This window comes from Muntiacus reevesi, chromosome 14, assembly GCF_963930625.1.
Source record: "Muntiacus reevesi chromosome 14, mMunRee1.1, whole genome shotgun sequence".
NCBI classification, from domain to species: domain Eukaryota; kingdom Metazoa; phylum Chordata; class Mammalia; order Artiodactyla; family Cervidae; genus Muntiacus; species Muntiacus reevesi.
Genome location: NC_089262.1, coordinates 11104133 through 11128913, shown reverse-complemented (window position 1 = coordinate 11128913; position 24781 = coordinate 11104133).

The following is a 24781-nucleotide window of genomic DNA, read 5'->3' as shown; positions in this document are numbered from 1 at the left end:
TAAGGTGAAATTGCTTTTCTCTTTTTCCATGTTTTCTTGTCTTGAATAACAATTTCAAGCAAGGAGAAGGGTGATTCTAAAATATACTAAGTATTATAAAAGGTGGCATTTTGTCACTATAGATTACCTCCTTACTAATATAAGAACTGTGTAATGTGACTATCTCAAACAAAAACAAGGATCCAGGGTCAGTTATAGAACAAGTTGTATTCAATGTTTGATTAGAAACTATTCTTCTTACCTGCCTCCACAGAATGAATTTTTCATGCTAAGATTTTAACTTTGCTTTTTCATTTTCTTACTTTTATAATGACAGCATAAATATCTTATGGATTTATTATAAATGGGAAAATCAAACTTTAGTAATATATTTTATTTTGCATTTCACTTGTTTGGTGGAATGGAGGTGGGAAGACAGAAACTAAAATCTGTAAATTTTCTTTCAGGTGTATTAGAGGGAGAAAAACTATCAAATTTCCTTTATTATCCTGATCGGATCATATTTGACTTTTTAACCCGTGTCATACCCTGTCAGTTATTCATCCTCCTTAGCATTGGAGAGGCTTCATTCTATAGTTTAGATAATTGCAAGGCCAACTGAAGTGGAGAGATAAGTATATTGATCACAGACCTATCTGTACTTTTCATTTTTTTTAAGCTTACATTTATTCATTTATTTATTGAATGATGATTTGCAAGGAGGTCCACATAATATTTTTTCTAATTTTGAAATTAACAATATATTTAATTTTTTGGTAATTAATTTTTTAATTGAAAGAATTGGGCTTGCTTCTCCTGAATTAAGAAGTGTTTGGGGGCTAATTTCAATGATCCAGTTTTCTATTTATTTATTTATGTTGAAGTATGGTTGATTTACAATGTCATGTTAGTTTCAGGTGTACAATGTAGCAATTCAGTTATATATATATATATATATATATATATATATATACACACACACACATATTTTATATATATATATATGATATATGTATAATATGTGTGTGGGTTGTTTTTGTTGCTCAATTGCTAAGTCGTGTCCAACTCTTTGCAACCCCATGGACTGCAGCATGCCAGGCTTCCCTGTCCTTCACTATCTCCCAGAGTTTGCTCAGATTTACATCCATTGAGTTGGTAATGTTATCTAAGCATTTCATCCTTTACTGCCCTCTTCTCCTCCTACTTTCAATCTTTTCCAGCATCAGAGGCTTTTCCAGTGAGTTGGCTCTTTGTATGAGGTGGCAAAAGTACTGGAGCTCCAGCATCATCCTTTCAATGAATATTCAGGGTTCATTTCCTTTAGGATTGACTGCTTTGATCTCCTCGCAGGAGACCCAGGTTCGATACTTTGGTTGGGAAAATCCCCTGGAGAAGGGAATGGCAACCCACTCCAGTATTCTTGCCTGGAGAATCCCGTGAGCAGGAGAGCCTGGCGGGGTACAGTTCATGGGGTTGCAAAGAGTCAGACACGACTGAGCATGTAATGCTTTCACCTTCAGCTTTCTTTATGGTCCAGCTCTCACATCTGTGCATAACTATTTGGAAAACCACAAGCTTTGACTATATGGACCTTTGTAGGTAAAGTGATGTCCTTGCTTCTTAATACACGGTCCAGGAATATAAGTATATATAGATGTGTGTGTGTGTGTGTGTGTGTGTGTGTGTGTGTGTGTTTTAGGTTCTTTTACTTACAGTATAAAAGGGAACAGTCAAAATTGACTCTTCCATACTAGATCTGTTTCTTTGACTTTAATGCTTTTTTCTTCCGCTTTTGTTATTATAGTCACACATAGTAGCCTGCCTAAGGGGATCCTGCCCCTCTGTCTAACTGTTAAGCCAAAGCACCTTTGTTCAGGACCCTGTCCACATATGGATGGCAGGAAAAAGAAATTAACACACTCCTTTCCTAAGGGTTGCCATTCTAGGAGATATTTGCCGGTTAATGGGCTATTTTACGTTGTTTGCTCATCTCCCTCACCGCATCTCTGATCCATAGAAGAATCTGAAATGCAGACTCTGACAAGATGGTTAGTCTACCATCTTCTCCATCAGCCAGCTTTCTGAATAAAGTCGTATTCCCTGCCTCAACACCTTGTCTTTGGATTCATTGGCCTATTGTGCAGGGAGCAGAGCAAGCCTGGTGTGAAAAACAATAGGCTATTACAAAATATTGAGTGTAACTGCCTAGGTTATACAATAGGTCCCTTTTATCTATTTTATATATAGTAGTGTGTAGCTATTAATATCAGCCTCTTAATTTATCCCTCCCTTTTCATTGCCCTTTTGGTAACCGTAAGTTTGTTTTCTATGTCTGTGAGTTCTTTCTGTTTTGTAAATAAGTTCAGTTGTATATATATTTTTAGATCATTATTAATGAGCATTTGGTTTTCTCACTTGGAGCTACCATAAATAAAGCTGCTGTGAATATTTATTGTGGATGTATATGCAAACTTTTTCATAAAAATGTAAGATAAAATTTCTGAGCTACTATTGTCAAGTTTTCAGCTCTATTAGAAAGTGCCAAGTGTTTTCCAAACTGGCTTTAATCATTTCCACTTCCTCCCCCACTCCTACAATTCTCCAGCAAGGAACGAGAGTTTTAGCAGCTCTACACATAACCCACCCTAGAAAATACACTTCTTAGTCTTTGCTTATCTGCTGTGTGTTATGGTATTCCATTGATGTTTTAATATACATTTCCCTATTTTTATTGAGACTGGGCTATTTTCATTAGTTCACAGACAACTTAGCTTTTTTCTCTTTGTTAAGTGCCTATTCAAATCTCTTGATCATTTTAGAGTGTCTTTCTCATATTGAATTGCAAAAATATCTACATTTGTTTATTATTGCCTTGTCAGCAATATATGTGTAAATTGATTAATTTCTGGGGCTTGTCTTACCATCTCTCTGTTAGTTCCATTCCCAGTACAAAAACAGTCTTTCTCATCTCAGATCACTCTACTCACTTTCTGGATCTTCACCATTTTATCCACTCTATAAAGTTCTCTTTTTTTAACTTAGTCATTCTCTTATGCATAATTACTCTATTCCTTTTTGATGAATCATTTCTTCAGTTTTCAAACGTGTTTCAATACCAATATCTTTCCTGGTCTCTGTTGAACCAAGTAGAAAATGTGGAAATGTTGGATTTGAAATAATTTCTGCTGCTTTCTTTAGAAGTCAGATTGTGGCCAGTGCACTTATTTGGTATTCCTTTTTTTCTCATCTATTTAGATATGTCTTTTTACCATTTTGTTGTTATAAGTTTAAACCCAAAAGTGAAAAAATAAAATAAAATCTGAAAATCTCATCTTGTTGCATGAAACTAAAGATACTTGTGAATGAAAAATATTGCCTAACAGTAAACAAAGGATGTTGCAGTCATCAAGCCATCACATTAAAGCCATGGAAAGATGCGCCTTGAGGGTACTCAAGATGGAAAAACATAGGATACTGCCCCCAGAGAGCTGAGGTGCATATCAAAGGAATGATTTCAGTGAGCCCACTCTTGCATCTTCCCATACAAAGAAAAGCACTAAATTTCTTAACTTGAGATGTCTGGTTTTCTTTAATTAACAGTAATCTTTTGATGTTCCAACTACTTGGTCTTTGTTGCAAAAGCTCCTATATATCCTCCCCTCTTGCATCTATGGAGCAGACCCTCACTGTGATTTGAGTGTCCTGTCTCCTAGGCATGAAATCCTTAGAATGTCTGCTAAATGAAACATAATTTTTAACTTGTAGATTGCACATTTTTGTTTGAGTTGGTATACTGAATTTCATGAGATAATGGAGAAAGAGGTATATACACTTATCTTAGAGATACATACATATACATTTTTTTCTTTCTGGGTAAAAATGCAAGGTATCAGATTGTAGGATGTTTCTTATTCACTTTCTCTTTTATAATATTTTGGAGAATTTTATCACTGACTATCATTTGTAAACAGCATGCTTAAACTTTGGCAATACTAAAATAAAGAGCACACCATCATTTGCCCAGAGAGATACACTTTAGAGGATGGGGAAACTGTGGCTAATAGAAAATGTGAGACAAAAAATTTTAGGGTTATGCACCAAAAACTAAAAGAGTTGGGAAGATGGAGGATGTTTGGAGAAAGGAAAGAAGTTGCAGAAGTGAGGCTATCTGAAAAGTCTAAGTGGTTCAGTTGAGAAATTTCAGTGAGGAAATATTGCAAGGCTACTTCAGGTAGGAAAAAAACAAAAACAAAAACAGTGTAGTTGCACAAAGCAAGAGTCTACAAAGTATGCATAAGTGTCCTAGATTTTGTTTTGGAATAATGGTTCTCAAACTTGAAAGTACAATAGAGTCAAATACTGAGAACTAGCAAAGCAAAGATTCTGAGCCCTAACCCTCAGGGTTTCTGATTTAATGGTTCTGGGATAAGGCATGAGATTTTCATCTCAATTTCCCAGTTAACTATGATCCTACTGGTCTGTAGACTTACTTTGAGAACCATTGCTGACATTTTGTTGCAGTTGCTTTTCACTTCATTTGTCTCAAATGGCAGCTTTATAAAATATGGATTTGAAAGGGACAATGGAGAGAAGGTGGAAAACTCAATCAGAATTGTTCCAGAAAGTTTAGAAGAGCCTGAGTAGTATCAATAGACATGGAGGTAGAAGAATGCGTTAGAAAAGGAAGATGTAAGAATTTCTTGGTCATCAGAAAAAAGGATAAGAGAGAAATCTAGGGTAGCCTCACAGCTTCTTATTTTACATGAGAATATTGTGGCATATTCTGGAAAAAAAATAAATGAAATACAGTCAACTGGCACATTTCAAAGAGAAAGAGGTCAGTTAAATATAACTGTATTTATATAGAAATGTGTAAGGATATTCCCAATAACCATGTCCTTCAGGGAGCTGGATATTAAAATTTAAAGCTCAAGGACATTATGGGAGAGTATTGTATATATTGGATTGATAAGTAGAGATGACACTTCAGTTCAGCTCAGTTCAGTCTCTCAGGCATGTCCGACTCTTTACCACCCCAAAACCGCAGCACGCCAGGCCTCCCTGTCCATCACCAACTCCCGGAGCCTACCCAAAACCATGTCCATTGAGTCAGTGATGCCATCCAACCATCTCATCCTCTGTCGTCCCCTTCTCCTCCTGCCCTAAATCTTTCCCAGCATCAGGGTCTTTTCAAATGAGTCAACTCTTCGCATCAGGTGGCCAAAGGATTGGAGTTTCAGCTTCAGAATCAGTCCTTCCAATGAACACCCAGGACTGATCTCCTTTAGGATGGACTGGTTGGATCTCCTTGCAGTCCAAGGGACTCTCAAGAGTCTTCTCCAGCACCACAGTTCAGAAGCATCAATTCTTTGGCGCTCAGCTTTCTTTATAGTCCAACTCTCACATCCATACATGACCACTGGAAAAGCCATAGCCTTGACCAGACAGACCTTTGTTGGCAAAGTAATGTCTCTGCTTTTTAATATGCTATTTAGGTTAGTCATAACTTCTTTCAAGGAGTAAGCGTCTTTTAAGTTCATGGCTGCAATCACCATCTTCAGTGATTTGGAGCCCAGAAAAATAAAGTAGGACACTCTTTCCACTGTTTCCCCATCAACTGGCCAGGAAGTGATAGGACCGGATGCCATGATCTTAGTTTTCTGAATGTTGAGCTTTAAGCCAACTTTTTCACTCTCCTCTTTCACTTTCATCAGAGGCCCTTTAGTTCTTCTTCACTTTCTGCCATAAGGGTGGTGTAATCTGAATATCTAAGGTTCTTGATATTTCTCTCAGCAATCTTGATTCCAGCTTGTGCTTCCTCCAGCCCAGCATTTCTCATGATGTACTCTGCATATAAGTTAAATAAGCAGGGTGACAATATACAGCCTTGACATATTCCTTTTCCTATTTGGAACAAGTCTGTTTTTCCAGGTCCAGTTCTAACTCTTGCTTTCTGACCTTCATACACGTTTCTCAAGAGGTGGGTTAGGTGGTCTGGTATTCCCATCTAATTCAGAATTTTCCACAGCTTATTGTGATCCACACAGTCAAAGGCTTTGGCACAGTCAATAAAGCAGAAATAGATGTTTTTCTGGAACTCTCTTGCTTTTTCGATGATCCAGAGGATGTTAGCAATTTGATCTCTGGTTCCTCTGCCTTCTCTGAAGCCAGCTTGAACATCTGGAAATTCACGGTTCACATATTGCAGAAGACAGGTTTGGAGAATTTTGAGCATTATTTTACTAGCGTGTGAGATGAATGCAATTGTGCAGTAGTTTAAGCATTCTTTGGGATTGCCTTTCTTAGGGACTGGAATGAAAACTGACCTTTTCCAGTCCTGTGGCCACTGCTGAGTTTTCCAAATTTGCTGGCATATTGAGTGCAGCACTTTCACTGCATCATCTTTTAGGATTTGAAATAACTCAACTTGAATTCTATCACCTCCACTAGCTTTATTCATAGTGATGCTTCCTAAGGCCCACTTGACTTCGCATTCCAGGATGTCTTGCTCTAGGTGAGTGATCACACCATTGTGATTATCTGGGTCGTGAAGATCTTTTTTGTACAGTTCTGTGTATTCTCGCTACCTCTTCTTAATATCTTCTGCTTCTGTTAGGTCCCTACCATTTCTTTCCTTTATTGAACTCATCTTTGCATGAAATGTTCCCTTGGTATCTCTAATTTTCTTGAAGAGATCTCTAGTCTTTCCCATTCTATTGTTTTCCTCTATTTCTTTGCATTGATTGCTGAGGAAGACTTTCTTATCTCTCCTTGCTATTCTTTGGAACTCTGCATTCAAATAGGCATATCTTTCCTTTTCTCCTTTACCTTTCACTTATCTTCTTTTCACAGGTATTTGTAAGGCCTCCTCAGACAACAATTTTGCTTTTTTGCATTTCTTTTTCTTGGGGATGGTTTTGATCCCTGTCTCCTGTACAGTGTCATCAACCTCTGTCCATAGTTCATCAGGCACTCTGTCTATCAGATCTAGTCCCTTAAATCTATTTCTCACTTCCACTGTATATTCATAAGGGATTTGATTTAGGTCATACCTGAATGATTTAGTGGTTTTCTCCACTTTCTTCAATTTCAGTCTGAATTTGTCAATAACATAGTGACCAAAAAGAGAGGGAGGAAAAATGTCTTTAAAATGTTACAGTAGAAGGGGAAAATTGAGGGAGGCAGAGAAAGCTTAGAGTAATGAGTGTCATAGAAGACAAATGAGTAAATAACTCCAAATGGAATGAATGGTTTCAAAGTATAGGAATATAGTGGTCATTGGCTGAAATTGTTAGAGCAATTTCTAGGAAAGTAAGAGGAGAAGTCAGGATTTGGAAAAAAAAAAAATGAAGAAGAAAAGAATTGGGAGAATCTACTAAAAGGCCTATAACTGTTAATGAAAGCAGAATACAGGACAGAAATATTCTTCAGATAAATAGAATGGTTCTTTAAAATATTAAGTATTCTCTCTATACTTTGTAAGTATAAATATCTGGTATGGTAGTTGTTCAAAGACTTGTCCTTGAGCAGGTACATACAAAGAATCAAGTTCAACACTCTACATTTGATATTGCATGCATTTCTCTATTTATGGTGAATTTGCATATGCAAAATGCTTGCAACAAACAGCCTTCTGAGAAACTTGGGTACATATGTTGTGAACGCCAAACAGCAGGGTAATTTCAATACATTCTGCAATAGATTACCCTTGGATTCATCCAATTAAGTTAAAACTGAATTGGCTTCGCTCTGCTTTGAGACCCTTCTGGTGTTAGGCTATGGGAATTTTGAGAATGTTCTTTCCATAGCTACTTTACCTCCCAGAGCTGGTCCATCAAGATTCTTTGCTTATCTTAAAATTTAGAAAGAATGTATGTATTTCCTACATTTTATTATGGCAATTTGCTCACCCTACTTTAACTCATTTAAGCAAAATTGAGCAGAAAACTGGGAGGCCAGAGAGAGGTAAGTCTAAATCGTACTTATTTTTGCATGTACATTTTCAGTAGCTCTGCTGAAGCAAAATTAGCTGTTCCTACAACTTGATTTTTTTAGTGTTGCTTTATAGTTACTTTTATTGTTGCCACAATCCTCAAGATGCTAAAGACTTCACTAATTTCTAATTTCAATGTGCACTTACATTTTACTGCCACCAGGTGTTATAGATGCAAGTATTTTGCTAACTGTCTAATAACCTTGGAGACACTGGGATTCATTTGGCCCAGGTGTACTGGTATTTGTTTGGCCCAGGTGCAGAGAGATTATATAAGTTAGAAATTAAAACATCCAAACCTTAAACAGTTTATGCAGAAATTAATAAACAAGATAAGAGAGACCCATATAACTTACTCTGGCTATCAAACCACAACGATGTAGGGAAAGCATATCAATTTAATATCAACTATTGTGTAATTAAATTATATTTTATTGCAGTTCTTAAATATTATCACCTGCAATATACTTTTATTCTCCAGTGGAAAAAAAATTGTGAAGAGAACTCAGTAAAAATAAATAAATTCAATAAAATGTAAATGTCAATAAATTTATGTATATATTTATAATTTGTATTTAATGATGTGCATGGTGTTAAATCTGAGGTGCTTCTATTCTATCTAAAGTTTCTTCTTTGTTCAACTTGTATAGGACAACATATAATGATACTATGTCCTGAAATTACATTTAAAATAAGCTAATATGAATCATCTTTTTTAAAGAAGACCTGATGCAGGAGACCTGTTGATTGACTATGTTGCATTGTAATGGAAATGAGGTTTTTGACTTTACTCTCCGCTGAACAACTCTCATGGTATTGAAAGTGTCAAGACATTTTAAAGAAATTATTTTAATAATAAAAAGTTGATTTTTAAGGAAATTGACCTTTTGTATGAATTTGTGAAAGTTTCACTAAAGGCAATACTATGGAAAATAAAACAAAGTGCATAATACATCAATACTTAGTAGAACAATGCAGACTCAAACCCAAATATTAGCTCATTATTTATTAGACTGATTAAACTTTTATTATTTCCCTGAACTTGAGCTGTACTCCACCCAATACTTTATTCCAGAAACTTTAAACACCATGTCTTGTGTGGGGCACCAGGGATTCAGTGGAAGAAAGGATACCCTTTGTATTTTTCATGGTATTTTAAAGATGTTTGCAGGCTCATAAGGAAAGATAGAAGAGCAAATGTACAATTGTCATACAGTATGATGGGCTTTCTGCTAGAAATAATCATGGAAAGCGGGCCTTACCCAACAAATTAGCAGGACTATGGTATCTGTCATATTCCCAGGAATAAAAAGTCTTTTTCACACTATTTCTAACCACATTGTTCTCTAGTCTAATACTGAGTCCAAATGATGATAAAATAAAGGTAAATAGTTTGGGCAAATCAAGTCCTTCTCGGGAGTTATAAATTCAAGTCTTTGGTTGGTCTACATCATACTCCTGCCTTTGCATTTCAAGAAGAAAATAATTCAAAGTTTGTAAATTATTTTTTTTGTAAATTATTTTAATTTATTACATATTCATGATAAAGGAAAATATATGTAATCCCTTTTGATCCTAAGGAAATACATTGTAACAATAACAGCACTTTTAGTGATCATACAGATATCACTGTAAAATGAGCTCTGTAACGAGGATTTTTTTTTTTCTGTAGTATTCACTTTAAACACCTTTTTATGCATTGTATAACAATGAAATGAAGCAGAAAAGACTTTATGTGTAGCTACTACCAGTATTTAGAATATTACCTTATTCAAAATGGAGTCATAAGTATTCAGAACATGCATCATACTGTTTATGTAGTTTACACAAACTTTATTGTACCTAAGACGTGAATTTTCCTTCTTTGCCTATTACTTTGTCAAGTGTCTTAACAACAGGACATGTTTGATATGTCTGTTCTTGTAGTCACAGAAACATGTTACATTATTTATTTTGTTGTCTTAATACTTTCTTCTCTATTCTTCACATAACAAAAAGACAAGTAAATAAGTGACTTCAATTTGTCATAAACAGGTTTCCTTTTTTATATTTTTTTCTCCATAGGCTTCTTGTAAATGTTTTCTTGGAAAAAGTAAATGTCTATGGAATAAATCTATTGAGTTATCAAAATTACTGAAAGCAGTATAATTTCAAAAACATGAAACCGACTATTTTTCAGATCGTTATCTTTTTTTTTGCCCTAGATGTATTCTACAAAACAAGAATAACTACTGAGTGTTTGCGTGCTGGACTGGCAAACTATTCAGAGATCAATTTCCATATGTTCATTTAATTTTGCTTACAAAGCACCAGGCTTTAACAGGATTGGCACTTGTGATCTGGATAAAGTCATGGTTACCTGTTAAATGATGGCAATCTCATTGAACAAGAACATTGCAAAGTAGAAAAATTTATGTGTTATACAGAACTTGGTTAATTATAAATGATGAGCTTTACAAAGATGGGTATCGGGAGCTGATGCAAGTATTCTACAGAACCCCCGATGATAACCAGTCATGACAATTATTTTTATAGAAGTAAGTGACTTTTGATAATATTTTAGAAAACTATGAAAATAGAAATCTGCGTGCATGTGTGTGCACTTAGTCACTTCCATAATGTCTGACTCTTTGTGACACTATGGACTGTAGCCTACCATCTAACAACTTCCAAAAGATGTGGTCCTCCTATTTCATGTGTCAGAAGAGGAGTCATAACAAGATTCAAGTAAGTATTCTGTTCTAATTAGTCACCAAATTCCTATTTAGTGGCGGTATCTTAACCCATATTCTTAGAACATTTTCCAGGATCAATAAGCACATATTGAGGCCTAAATCTTGAAGCCAGATGCTACTGTCAAGTTCCTATTGGACTAAGTGATCTCTCAGGGGTGGGTGACATCTTTATGCTAGAAATTTGATTTTTTTAAGTCAGAATCTAATGCTAAAGAGAAATATTTATAAACAGCTGTTGGCCCTGTGTTTGTATAACTGGAGCACAAGAAAGGATCTACATATTGAATAACCTGTTCCCTTTGTGGACTTCTGTTCACTGACACAGACAAAGTTTGCTTCTAGCAAAAATTCTTAAAGGTTAAGTGGAGTCTATATTCTATCCATGGTTTTTTAATGAACTAGAGGGTAAAATTAATGTATATCCAATACACACTTTACTTTGCACAGGCCTCTTTTAATAGAGGTATCTGTATTTCAGCAATTATTTATTAAGTTCCTATTGTGTTCAATGTTCTGCCTATATGGTAGGGTAATGGAATGATGATTATAATATAATGTGTGTTCTAAACTAAAACCAAAATGCCATATTAACCAGGAAATATCAGTTAAATAATTTATATAATAATCGCAGTGAAATTTCAGTTCTCTTCAGAAACAGAAGCACCATCTGTTGGGTTTCTTTTGCCAGATAAATTATAGAATATGTGGTATTGATATCAAGAGGCTTTCTTTTATTTCTATTAATTATTTCACCAATAAACCTTGAACATCTATAATCAACAAGACACTGAAAAAATCATGCAGGACTTAGAAACACATTTTAATAAATAATGGCTTATTCTGGGGACTTGTGCTCTTTTAAGAAATTTAGTCTCTTAAATCCTTTGCAAAAGCTCTTGGGTAGCAAAAGCACTGGGTCTTATTTTGAGATTTGCTGTGAGCTGATGAAATGATTTTATCATACTGTCTTCCTTAAAGATTTTGAACCATTTGAGAAGTAGAGTGCTTAATTTAAGTATGACATTGAACAACACAGTATCTCTATTACCAGTACAGTTAACTAGAAAATGTTGTTTGGACAAGAAATTAAGATGAAATTCCGACATATTTCCCCCTGAATTGAACTTGGTTTCCACAGTTCATGCCTTAGTGACCTTACCTCAAGGGAACGCAAAGACAGGCTGTCAGAGAGAAGGAAGATCAGAAAGCAGGCATACCTTGACCTAATCTTGTGCAAAGTACAACTGTTTTCTACAGGAGGATAGAAAGGAAGTAACTTCATGATAGTAGACTAGGATATGAAGACAGAAGTGTCTCCTTAAAAAAAAATATATATATATATATATATATACCATTAAATCAAGGTATATCAGAAAACCCAAACCAAAAGCTAAAAGTTTTAGGAGTAAAACAACAGTCACTGGAAAGAAAATATTATGGTTGTTATTTGTCACTACCCCAATTTTAATGAAATACATCCAATATTAGGGAAAGAATGACAATACACTTTGAGAATAATCAAGAGTATTATTTCCCTGCATTCTAACTACATGTTCCAAGGATAGAGATAATTTCTTTAATTCAAAAGTCTTTCAACAGTATCAAATAATCCAATTGCTTAGAGGTATAAGTGCTTTTTTAATGTTGTTTTGTAGGAATATTGACAGATAAAATATCACCCATAAAATCTGTTATTTAAAAATCAATTGCAATCATATAACTTTACAACTAGAACTATCCAAAAATCAATATATCTTAGTTATTTTCATTTTAAAAATTTATATTTTTTAAAAAGCTACATGAAGAGGTTAAAATATTACAGCTAAGCTTGTAAAAAATTTGGGGTAAGCTCTATTCAATAGCTTTTAGATAATAGCACACTGAATATTTAACTTTTAAGCTGTTATAAAGATTCATATATACATATACACGGAAAAATTGAAAAATAAAGCAATGATGGGAGGGAGGGAAGGAGAGAAAAAGAGATTAAAGGAAAGACAGAGGAAAGAAAAAAAATGGAAGGAAGGAAAGAAGAAAAGAGAAAGAAAGAGGGAAGGGAGGGAGGGAGAGAGAGAGAATGGGAGAGATGGTGGAAGGTAGGGAGAGATAACTAACGGCATATGAGTTGTAGAAAAGATAAAATATGAATAACATTTTAAAGGCAGAATATACTATTCTTCTATACTGCACACATCAAATGATGATCCTTTTTTCATGGTTGTGTTTACCACTTGACCTCAGTGAGACAGAATTCTAGAAAATTGACGATGGCATTTTTTTATAAAAAAAACGTAGCTTTACTGAGTTGTATGCAGTGGCTCAGCTCAATAAACCCTGAGTTATATGTTGGAAAGAAAATATCCAGGTAACTTTGACTTATGAAACTGAATACTTATTGTGTTACCTTTCCCAAGATGACTTGGGTTGATATCTAGAACATACGCGCACTGCTTCTTCTGTGACAGAGAACGCAAGAAAAAAATATTAGAATCCAGATGTTATAATCTTGGTAGTGAGAGAGCTAATTCTTAGGAAGGTTGATAAGGAGTCCAGGGCCCTGGAGGAGGAGGAAGGAACAAAAAAAAAAATTTTTTTTTTCCTACATTCCTTTGCTTTAGTCACATTAAGACTGTTTTCTTAAGCTCTAAGTTGCTATGGCAACAAATTTATTTCACCAAAGACTAAATTTCTTTTAGCCCAGAGTTAATGATTATATAACAAAATAATAGATATTGCTCAACAGTATCTTTTTCCTTGAGCTCTGTGCTCAAGGATAATACATAACAACAATGAGTGTGGCTGGAGGACTTGTTTCTCCTTTTAACAGGAGCCCTGTCCTTCTCCCTAATCTTGTTTTCTTAAGATGTATTTGTGGCAGTGAATCTGGTAGGACTTAAAACCTTGAGACATTTTTTGACCTATTGTTAATAACCAATTGAAAAAGTAAATAAATGCCTTGCTAGACTAGCAAGGGGACACCCTTTCTGTCCCCTTCTGTTGTCTGTGTCAGAAGATTTTGCTCTCTCTTTTCATTTTAATAAAACTTTTGCCACATGAAGCTTTGAATGACTGAAGCTGTAACTTAGGTCCTGAAGAAAAATTTTCTCCTTTGGAGATCACAAATTCAACACTGCTCACCATAAGATATAAGTATCATAAGCTTTTAGACACGAGACACGTTGTTCAAATTTTGAACTAAAATGGCTTTTCCTTTGTAATGGAGAGTATTATAATACTTAACGCAAAGTTGCTGTGATAATTTTAAAAAAATGTATATGGATAACTTGGGAAGGTGGGCTACCAGAAGAAGCTGAATAAGAGGTTACATAAGATTTTAGTGCTCAGAAATGAGTTGATAAGGTGAGTATGATCTAGACCTGTATGATGGGATGTGTCTTTATGAGAGGCTTGGTTTATTACCAATAGAGTAACTAAGGTCCATTTAAGATATTTACTTGTTTAGTGGTTAAGTCATGTCTGACTCTTTTGCAACCACATGGATTGTAGCCTGCTAGGCTCCACTGCCCATGGGATTTTTCCAGGCAAGAATACTGGGGTGGGTGGCCATTTCCTTCTCCAGGGGATCTTCCCAACCTAGGGATTGAACCAGTGTCTTCTGCGTAGAAGACAGTCTCCTGCACTGCAAGTGAATTTTTTACTGCTGAGCCATGAGGCAAGTTCTTATATTTTTGTCTTTTTTTGAAAGGCTTGCTGTTTATAATTTGTTGAATATTAGAATTTGAATTGAGAAAAATTAAGAAAGAAGTGGTTGTAGATTATTTTGTTTAGATATTAAGTCCACTTCAGATTTAGGTTATTATTTTGATCCATAGACATTCTCCAGCATTTTTGTTTCTAGTATTTTTTAAAATAAGTTAATAAATGGGAAAATAAGCTCTGAATATCATGGCCACACCATGACAATTGGTTACTGATCTTATGCTGCATCATAAGTAATAAGTAATAATACAAAATAAAGAAGGAGCCTCTTACAGAGGAAAAACAGATTATAAAATCATTTTGACAATTTCATGTATACTTTGCAGCTGACTCTTTTTATGCATGCTAAGTCACTTCAGCCATGTCCCACTCTTTCCAGCCCTAGGGGCTGTAGTTTGCTATGCTTCTCTGTTCAAGGGCTTCTCCAGGCAAGAATCCTGGAGTGGGTTGCCATGCCCTCCTCCAGGGGACCTTCCCAACCCAGAGATCAAACCTGTGTCTTGTCTTCTGCATTGGCAGGTGGGTTCTTTACCTCTAATGCTACCTAGGAAGCTCCCGACTCTAATTATACTGTAGAAAATAAAGGAAACACTTTAATTTGACATTCTAATAAATCATTTAGACTTACATAGCAGTATTTACAACAAAAATAATTTGAAAATAAATGTTTTGCAAATCTTAGTACTTTTTAAAATTGAAATATCATATTTTAATTTTCTAATTTAAATATGTGGCTTCCCTGGTGGCTCAGATGGTAAAGAAACCGCCTGCAATGAGGGAGACCTGGCTTCGATCCCTGGGTTAAGATCCCTGGAAGAAGGAAAAGGCTACTCACTCCAGTATTCTGGCCTAGAGAATTCCAATTTAGATACAGAGGAATAAGATGATTACCAGTCCAGATTTTTGAGTTTAAAATGTCTTGTTAGTAGGAGAATCAGAAATCAGGAATCTGATTATGTTTATTGATCTGAAGAAAATTATGTTAAAGTTAAAAAATACTACCTTGTAGTTTTAGAGCAAGCTCATTAAAATAGATATCTCAGGGACAAGAAAATGTTAAAATACACTTATTCCCCTTGAGCAATCATTCTAATGTAGTTTTATATACTCTAGGATTACTTTGCTGCAGACAAGATAAGGAAGTATAAATTAGAATGTAGAATGTATCACTGAAAAAAAATGTTTTCATGACGCATCTGATACACTATAATCTTATTAACCTTCTCGTACTAAATCTAAAGGGAAATAAACATGTTTTGTGGTATTTTGTAAGTGAGTTTTCCCTAAAAAAAATGTTTGAGGCAACTCTTTAGATGAAGTGATGGTTTGGTCTATGACAACTGAAGGTAATTATCTTACTACAGGATTTAAAAGCATTGAATTAGCCAAAAACTCACTAAGATTTTTCCCTAATAGCTATGGAAAAACCCAAATGAACTTTTTGGCCAACCCAATATCATTCAGTTGTACTGACATTGATGGCAAGATCCATTATTATAAAGTCTAGTCTCAAAGAGCATTATTCCATTTTACTTAATAATCCTCAATCAAATTAGAACTAGGAAATTTTAAATAAAAGAAACTCGCCAACTGGAATTCTCTGTGGTCCACCACAACTAAACCTGATAATACTTTCCCAGAGCATGTGGCTCTGCCTAGGTCTATTCCCAACTACTTTCAGAGATTAGTGCTATACTTGCCCTTTTCTTGATTTAGTAGCTAAATCTCATTCTAGTGTAAATGACTTTGAAAAAATCAAAACAGTCTTCAAGCTATACCTCAACTAACCCAAATTTAGCTATTTTCCCCATCTAAGTGCAGCCTTAAAAATCCCCCTGCTGAATAATATACTCACATCCTCAATTATTCCATCATTCAGGCTTGTTTGCATTCTATGTTTGCTTTGCATAATTAAATATTTAAAATGTTATCCTAATTAATTAAAAAATAATTCCATGCAAAAATGTTACACAATAATCCTTGGCAAACAGGAAGCTTCCTTTTCACAGATTTTTTTTGTAAGTTTTTTTCTATTTATTTTATCATAGAAATGAGGCAACAAGGTGCATTAGATTCAATTCTCATGGTGCTCTTGAGAATATATAGAAAAAGTGAGAATAGGATAAAATTAAAAAGTAGACAAAAAATGGAAGAAGGAGAAGTAGAGACTTGTGAGAAAGCTTTGAGAAAATAAAATAGGGAGGTTATATTCAGAATTTGAATTATACCCTGTAGATAGCTCTAAAGGATAAACAAAGAAATGTGCATTTGAGAAGAATGGTTTGATTTAATTTGTATATAATCTTGTATGGAGATTACTTATATCTATTAAAATATACATACACACATATATGTGCATGTATGTATATACATAAATAGCACATCACTGATTCAATGGATATGAGTTTGAGCAAATTTGGTGAGATACTGAAGGACCAGGAAGCCTGGCATGCTTTAGTTCATGGGGTCACAAAGAGTCAGACACCAATTTGTCACTGAATAACAATAGTTTCATATATATATGCTTCCCTAGTGGCACCATTGATAAATATCTGCCTGCAATGCAGGAAATCATCTGCAATGCAGGAGATGCAGCTTTGATACCTGGCTCAGGAAGTAATTTTCCATTTCACACATTTTGAGAGTCCATGGATTAACACAGCAGGCATCATGGAACGTGAAAGTAGAAATTTGGAAATTCCTGGACTTGTAGATTGACTCTCGGTTCAGTTCAGTTCAGTCACTCAGTCCTGTCCAACTCTTTGTGACCCCATGAACTGCAGTAGGCCAAGCCTGACTGTCCATCACCAACTGTTGGAGTTGGCTCAAACTCATGTCCATTGAGTCAAACATGCCATTCAACCATCTCATCCTCTGTTGTCTCCTTCTCCTGCCTTCAATCTTTCCCAACATCAGGGTCTTTTCCAATGAGTCAACACCTCACATCAGGTGACCAAAGTATTGGAGCTTCAGCATCAGTCCTTCCAATGAATATTCAAGACTGATTTCCTTTGGGATTGACTGGTTTGATCTCCTTTCTGTCCAAGGGACCCTCGGGAGTCTTCTCTAACACCAGTTTGAATGTATCAATTCTTTGATGCTCTGCCTTTTTTATGGTTCAGCTCTCACAATTGTATGTGACCGCTGGGAAGACCATAGCCTTAACTATACAGACCTTTGTCAGCAGAGTAATGCCTCTTCTTTTGAAAATGCTGTCTAGGTTTGTCATAGCTTTCCTGTCAAGAAGCAATCATTTTCTGATTTCATAGCTGCAGTCACCATCCACAGTGATTTTAGAGCCCAAGGAGAGGAAATCTGTCACTATGTCCACCTTTTCTCCTTATATTTGCCATGAAATAATGAGCCTGGATGCCATGATCTTAGTTTTTTTTTTTTTTTAATATTTAGTTTTAAGCCAGCTTTTTCATTCTCCTCCTTAACCCTCAAGAGGCTCTTTACTTCCTTTTCAATTTCTGCCATAAGACTTGTATCATCCACATATCTGAGGCTCTTGATGTTTCTCCTATCTATCTTTACTACAGCTTGTAACTCATCCAACCCGGATTTCTCATGATGTACTCAGCGTATAGGTTAAACAAACAGGGTGACAGCAGATAGCCCTGTCGTACTCTTGTCATTTTAGAGTTTATGAGATTTCAAATGTCTTGAGACTTCAAGTGTGTGCTTAGTCGCTCAGTCGTGTCCAACTCTTTGCGATCCCATGAACTGTAACCCACCAGGTTCCTCTGTTCATGGGATTCTCTAGGCAAGAATACTGGAGTGGGTTGCCATGCCCTCCTCTAGGGGGTCTTACCAACCCAGGGATCAAACCCAGGTCTCCCACATTCCAGGTGGAGTCTTTATCACCTGAGCCACCAGAGAAGTCCAAGAATACTGAAGTGGGTATCTGTTCCTTCTCAGGGGAACTTCCTGACCCAGGAATCAAACTGGGGTCTCCTGCATTGCAGGCAGGCTTCAGGATGAAGTATAAGTTCAGCCCTACCACCAAAAATGTACAAATTCTAATAGATGTCTGAATTCTGAAGGAATTTATCACATTGGAGATCTTCCAATAGCTTTGTTTATTTGTTTCATGTTGTTTTCCACATTATACAACAGTTGCTTTTTTAATAGGTGCCAAGTGGAAGAAAATGTTCTTCAACAGATTTAGGTAGCATGAGGGTATGAAGCTCTGGAAAGCTGCACTAAGATGCTTTAGATTTTGAATAAGGAAGGGACTGCTTCTATACTTAACTATCCATTTATTTTGCAGGAACAAAACCAAAGACATTTTCTATCTTGTTATATGCATGGAAAAGAAAATGAGAATCCACTTCAGGATTCTTGCCTGGAAAATTTCTTGGGCATAAAAACCTGGCAGGCCATGGGGTCACAAAGGGTCAGACATGACTCAACAACTGAGCACATATATCTGAGGCATTGCCACAAGAAACTAAGAGACCTGAGCTCTTCATTATTATTTGGAGAGTATTTGACTGACAAAGTTCTCAAGTTGGGTGATCCCAGAAAAAACCCAGCCTTAAGTGAAGTAGTCATGTATGACGTAGAGCTTGAGAAAATTCTGAAGGCAAACATGAGTAGAAAGAGCGAATGAGTTAGACTCCATGACAACGCGTGCTGCTATATTGACACTTCTTTTGTCCTCATTTATGCCTCTTCGAGATTTTTGCTGTCAGTGCATGAAGGACATGTTAGAAGAAAAGCATGATTTGTTTACCAGCAATTCCACACGTATGCAGATATCAACCAAAACGGGAAGACTGTGGCATTGCTGCTTCATACAGGCTCTTCCCTGAAGGACAGTGAGGAAGGGATGTAACCTCACAGGATGTAGGTAGTTATGAGTGGTGCATCTGATTATTCACTTTGCCTCAAGGAGACAAGGCAGCAGTTATTTCCAGCAGTCATTAGACATGTAGCTGAACAATCAGGGATCCAGAAAGGATAAGATAGGAAAATCAGCAACACCTTGGAAGGCTAGAAATAAAATTTGTGGATGAATCTCTGAGAATGAGTGAGGGTAAAAGGGTCTTTTCATTTTGTAGGAATCTCATTATGACACATTTGAGTGAATGTTCACCATTATTAGGAATTCAAAACGACTTATTGTATGGATGTTAGGTTGCCTTTTTTCAAACCATTCCTGTTTTTGCCTGAAGACACATGTAGGAGGTAGGTGTATGTGAGGACAAGTTTGTAGGTAATGCATGGTGTCAGCAATATCTGATCAGTCCAGTTCTAGAGACTGACCACTGAACAGGGAGCCATGCTTTGGAGAATAACCAGAATCCTGGTGCCAGATAAATTACACTGGACTCCATATTGAAAGAACAGCTATTTATTTTCTTTGAAAAAGATTTTTGTGCTTTGTATAATTTGTCTTTCTTCCTTTCAGTTCTTTTGCCAAGACTCCTCTCCATAAACTAAAAGATTCTCTTACTCATTGTCATATTTCTCCACGTCATGGAACTCACTTTATGGAAAGAAAGTGAGGCATAGACTCATTCATTCTGTTTTTAGTTCCATGTTTTAGAGAGATTTCAGACTTAGTCTTATAAATGTATGCTTCACTGTCCCTGATTTTGACCTTAATAAATTTTGACTCTTAATAAATGCAAGAGTTATGATAATAATAAGATTAAGACCAAGTGGATTTCTTTCTGTCTACATTATTCTCACCTTCTCAATTCTCTGAAATTTACAGCTATTTAGTTTCACTATTTTTAGGAACAGTGTGTTTGGTGAACAATATGATAACAGATTCAATAAAAGATAAAATCAGTTTTAACTGCCATTTTCTGACTAATAAACTGAGTACAATAAATTGACAATAAATCATGGTTCATAAAATATTGACTCAGTCAGTGTCTTTGTTAAGACTTCCTTAAATTTTTCCCCTTCTACCTTTCTCAAATACAAAGTGACACCACCCTTATGGCTGAAAGTGAAGAAGAACTAAGAGCCTCTTGCTGAAAGTGAAAGAGGAGAGTGAGAAAGTTGACTTAAATCTCAACATTCAGAAAACTAAGATCATGGCATCTGGTCCCATCACTTCAAGGCAAATAGATGGGGAAACAGTGGAAACAGTGGCTGACTTTATTTTTCTGGGCCCCAAAATCACTGCAGATGTTGATTGCAGCCTTGAAATTAAAAGACACTTACTCCTTGGAATGAAAGTTATGACCAATCTAGACAGCATATCAAAAAGCAGAGACATTACTTTGTCAACAAAGGTCTGTCTAGTCAAGGTTATGGTTTTTACAGTGATCACGTATGGATGTGAGAGTTGGACTAGAAAGAAAGCTGAGCACTGAAGAATTGATGCTTTGAACTGTGGTGTTGGAGAAGACTCTTGAGAGTCCCTTGGACTGGCAAGGAGACCCAACCAGTCCATCCTAAAGGAGATCAGTCCCGGGTGTTCATTGGAGAGACTGATGTTAAAGCTGAAATGCCAATACTTTGGCCACCTGATGCAAAGAGCTGACTCATTTGAAAAGACCCTGGTGCTGGAAAGATTGAAGGCAGGAGGAGAAGGGGATGACAGAGGATGAGATGGTTGGATGGCATCACCGACTCACTGGGCATGGGTTTGGGTGGATTCCGGGAGTTGGTGATGGACAGGAAGGCCTGGTGTGTGGCAGTTCATGGGGTCACAAAGAGACTGAGTCGACTGAGCGACTGAACTGAACTGAACATCGGAGCACAATGACCTAGGGTAGAACTTCTAACACTTTTGAATTGTATTGGTTAAACTTTTATGATCATCAGGATTCTTTTTTCTGAGACAAAGGTGTCATGGAAACCATGAAGAGTAGAGCACAAAATATATACAGCTCTTTTTAGTATTGGAACTTTATACAATAACATGTCTAAAACAAGGCTTGCATAATTATATTATTTAGTTCAGTTCAGTTCAGTTCAGTGGCTCAGTCATCTGTGGCTCTTTGCAACCCCACGGACTGAAGCACGCCAGGCTTCTCTGTCCATCACCAACTCCCGGGACTTACTCAAACTTGTGTCCATTAAGTCGGTGGTGCCATCCAACCAGTTCATCCCTGCCGCCCCCTTCTCCTCCTGCTTTCAATCTTTCTCAGCATCACAGTCTTTTCCAATGAGTCAGTTCTTCATATCAAGTGGCCAAAGGATTGGAGCTTCAGCTTCAGCATCAGTCCTTCCAATGAATATTCAGGATTTATTTCCATTAGGATGGACTGTTTGGATCTCCTTGCAGCCCAAGGCACTCTCAAGAGTCTTCTCCACAATACAGTTCAAAAGCATCAATTTTTCAGCACTCAGCTTTCCTTATAGCCCAACGCTCACATCCATACATGACAAATGGAAAAACCATAGCTTTGACTAAATGGACCTTTGTTGGCAACGTAATGTCCCTGCTTTTTAGTGTGCTGTCTAGGGTGGTCATAACTTTTCTTTCAAGGAGTAAGCATCCTTTAATTTTATAGCTGCAATCACCATCTGCAGTGATTTTGGAGCCCCCAAAATTTAGGTCAGTCACCGTTTCCACTGTTTCCCCATCTATTTGCCATGAAGTGATGGGACCAGATGCCATGATCTTAGTTTTTTAGAAAGCTGAGTTTTAAGCCAGCTTTTTCACTCTCCTCTTTCACTTTCATCAAGAGCCTCTTTTGTTCCTCTTCACTTTCTGCCATAAGGTTAGTGTCATCTGTTTATCTGAGGTTATTGATATTTCTCCCAGCAATCTTGATTCCAGCTTTTGCTTCATCCAGTCCAGCATTTCTCACAATGTACTCTGCATATAAGTTAAATAAGCAGGGTGACAATATGCAACCTTGACTTACTCCTTTCCCAATTTGGAACCAGTTCAAGTCAAGTTCTAACTGTTGCTTCTTAACCTGCATACAGATTTCTCAGGAGGCAGGTCAAGCGGTCTGGTATCCACATCTCTTTCAGAATTTTCCACAGTTTGTTGTGATTCACACAGTGAAAGGTTTTGGCATAGTCAATAAAGCAGAGTAGATATTTTTCTGGAACTCTCTTGCTTTTTCGATGATCCAGCAGATGTTGGCAGTTTGATCTCTGGTTCCTCTGCCTTTTCTAACTCCAGCTTGGACATCTGGAAGTTCACAGTTCACATACTGTTGAAGCCTGGCTTGGAGGATTTGGAAGGATTATTACCTTTTAAATGTTTGTTTTACCTACATGACAGTGTTTATCGGTTCAGTTCAGTTCAGTCCCTCAGTCGTGTCTGACTCTTTGAGACCCCATGAATCTCAGCACACCAGGCCTCCCTGTCCATCACCAACTTCTGGAGTCCATCCAAACCCATGTCCATTCAGTCAGAGATGCCATCCAACCATCTCATCCTCTGTTGTCCCCTTCTCCTCCTGCCCTCAATCTTTCCCAGCATCAGGGTCTTTTCAAATGAGTCAGGTCTCCGCATCAGGTGGCCAAAGTATTGGAGTTTCAGCTTCAGCATCAGTCTTTCCACTGAATATTCAGGACTGATTTCCTTTAGGATGGCCTGTTTGGATCTTCTTGCCACTCCAAGGAACTCTCAAGAGTCTTCTCCAACACCACAGTTTAAAGCATCAATTCTTCAGTGTTCAGCTTTCTTTCTAGTCCAACTCTCACATCCATACATGACCTCTGTAAAAACCATAGCCTTGACCAGACGGACCTTTGTCGGCAAAGTAATGTCTCTGTTTTTTAATATGCTATCTAGGTTGGTCATAACTTTCATTCCAAGGAGTAAGTGTCTTTTAATTTCAAGGCTGCAATCACCATCTGCAGTGATTTTGGAGCCCAGAAAATTAAAGTCAGCCACTGTTTCCACTGTTTCCCGATCTATTTGCCTTGAAGTGATGGGACCAGATGCCATGATCTTAGTTTTCTGAATGTTGAACTTTAAGTCAACTTTTTCACTCTCCTCTTTCACTTTCATCAATAAGCTTTTTAGTTCCTCTTCATTTTCTGCCATGTGGGTGGTGTCATCTGCATATCTGAGGTTATTGATATTTCTCCCAGCAATCTTGATTCCAGCTTGTGCTTCATCCAGAGCATTTCTCACGATGTACTCTGCATATAAGTTAAATAAGCAGGGTGACAATATACAGCCTTGGCGTACTCCTTTTCCTATTTGGAACCAGTCTGTTGTTCCATGTCCAGTTCTGCTGTTTCCTGACTTGCATACAGGTTTCTCAAGAGCTAGGTCACGTGGTCTGTTATTCCCATCTCTTTCAGAATTTTCCACAGTTTATTGTGATCCACACAGTCAAAGGCTTTGGCATAGTCAATAAAGCAGAAATAGATGTTTTTCTGTAACTCTCTTGCTTTTTCAATGATCCAGCGGATGTTGGCAATTTGATCTCTGGTTCCTCTGCCTTTGTAAAACCAGCTTGAACATCTGGAAATTTACAGTTCTTGTATTGCTGAATCCTAGCTTGGACAATTTTAAGCATTACTTTACTAGCATGTGAGTGTGATTTGTGTGGTAGTTTGATCATTCTTCTTATAGCATTTTGCTTAATTTAAATTTTATGACCATTTTCTTTATTTTGAGGCACTTTCCAATGCTGAAATCAAGTTAATATTACAGGGTTTTTCTTATTTTTTCAATAACTATTCACATTTCTCTATTTTGCATTAACCCTTGTTTTAGGCATGGGTTCATCTACTTCAAAAATGGTGAAGTATGTATTAAATAAAATGGCAATAAATAAATAGAAAACAGAGAATTTCATATAGAATATTTAACAAAATTTGTGTACAGTGGGCTGAATGTTTGTGTCTCCCAGAAATCTGAATGGTGAGAAGCTAACTTAGAAAGTGTGGGTTTGGAGATGAGGAATTTCAGAGGTCATTTAAGCCATAAGGATAAAGCCCTCATGAATGGGATTAGTGCCCTTATAAAAGAGACCCTAGAGAGCTTCCTTACTTTCTTTCTGCCACTTGAGGACATAAGGAGAAACCAGTCTTATGATTAAACCAGAAAGAGCTCTACCAGATCTGCATCACACTGACAGTTTTATCTAAAACTTCTAGCCTCCAGAACTGTAAGAGATAAACCTCACTGTTTATAAGCTATCCTGTCTTTGATCACTTGTTATAGCAACCCAAACTGACTAAGAGACAATGTAAATATGAAATGATAACAGACTGTCTTTCCTTCCCCCATGCCAGTTATATGAAGTACTAATATAACTGACAAAAATTGTATGTTAAGGTACAATGCATTGTTTTTACATGTGTATACATCATAAAGTTATTATTACAATGAAACTAATTAACATACTCATTACTTCCCATGGTTGTGATTATTTTGTGTGTGGTGAGAACACCTAAGATCAATCCTGTT